Genomic DNA, 862 nt, shown 5'->3' with positions numbered 1-862 from the left:
TGTGCGCAGGCGCAGCTCGGGGGGCGGGGCGGGGCGCGCTTAGTGAGGGGAGCTGTGGTGCGCGGCTCTCGGCTCGGGGTCCGGCGCCGCCGTGCCTGACTGCGGCGGCCTCCTTGCTCCAGCGGGGACACCGCAGAGCACCTGGCACGGCAGTATGTCAGACGGTTCTTGAACATCTCCGCTGTGGGAGACTCCGCACCCTCTCGGGGCAGTCTGTTCCAGTGCTCAGTCACCTGCACAGTAAAAGTTCTTCCTTACGTTCAGGTGGAACTTGATCCGTTTCTGCCTGTTGCCTCTTGTCCTATGGAGTGGCGCTGCTGAGAAGAGTCTGGCTCCACCCTCTCGACAACCTCTTTCAGACACTGGTAGACACCAATAAGGTCCTCTCTTGTCCAGAGGGTGTTTCTTCTTGAGTCTGAACGGGCCCGCTCCCTCAGCCTTTCTTTGTAAGGGAAACGCTGTCCCTTAGTCACACCTCTCTTGCTCTCTGTTGGACCCGCTCCAGGAGCTCCATGTCTCTTGTCCTGAGGAGCCCAGAACTGGACGCAGCACTCCAGGTGTGGCCTCAGCAGGGCTGAGTGCAGGGGCAGGATCACCTTCTATGACCTGCTGGCAATGCTCTTCCTAATGCACCCCAGGATACCATTGGCATTCTTGGTCACAAGGACAAGCTGCTGGCTTATGGACAACTTGCTGTCCTGCAGGTCCCACAGGTCCTTCTCTGCCAAGCTGCTCCCCAGCAGGTCAGCCCCAAGCCTGGTTCAGACACACAGGAGCCCTGAAGGAGCCCCAGTGTGAATAACACAGTGCAGAGTGCATGTGCTGTCATCTGTCTATAATCAAATAATCAGCAAGATGAATG

Source organism: Motacilla alba, chromosome Z (assembly GCF_015832195.1).
Source record: "Motacilla alba alba isolate MOTALB_02 chromosome Z, Motacilla_alba_V1.0_pri, whole genome shotgun sequence".
Taxonomy (NCBI): Eukaryota; Metazoa; Chordata; class Aves; order Passeriformes; family Motacillidae; genus Motacilla; species Motacilla alba.
This window is presented reverse-complemented; position numbering follows the sequence as displayed.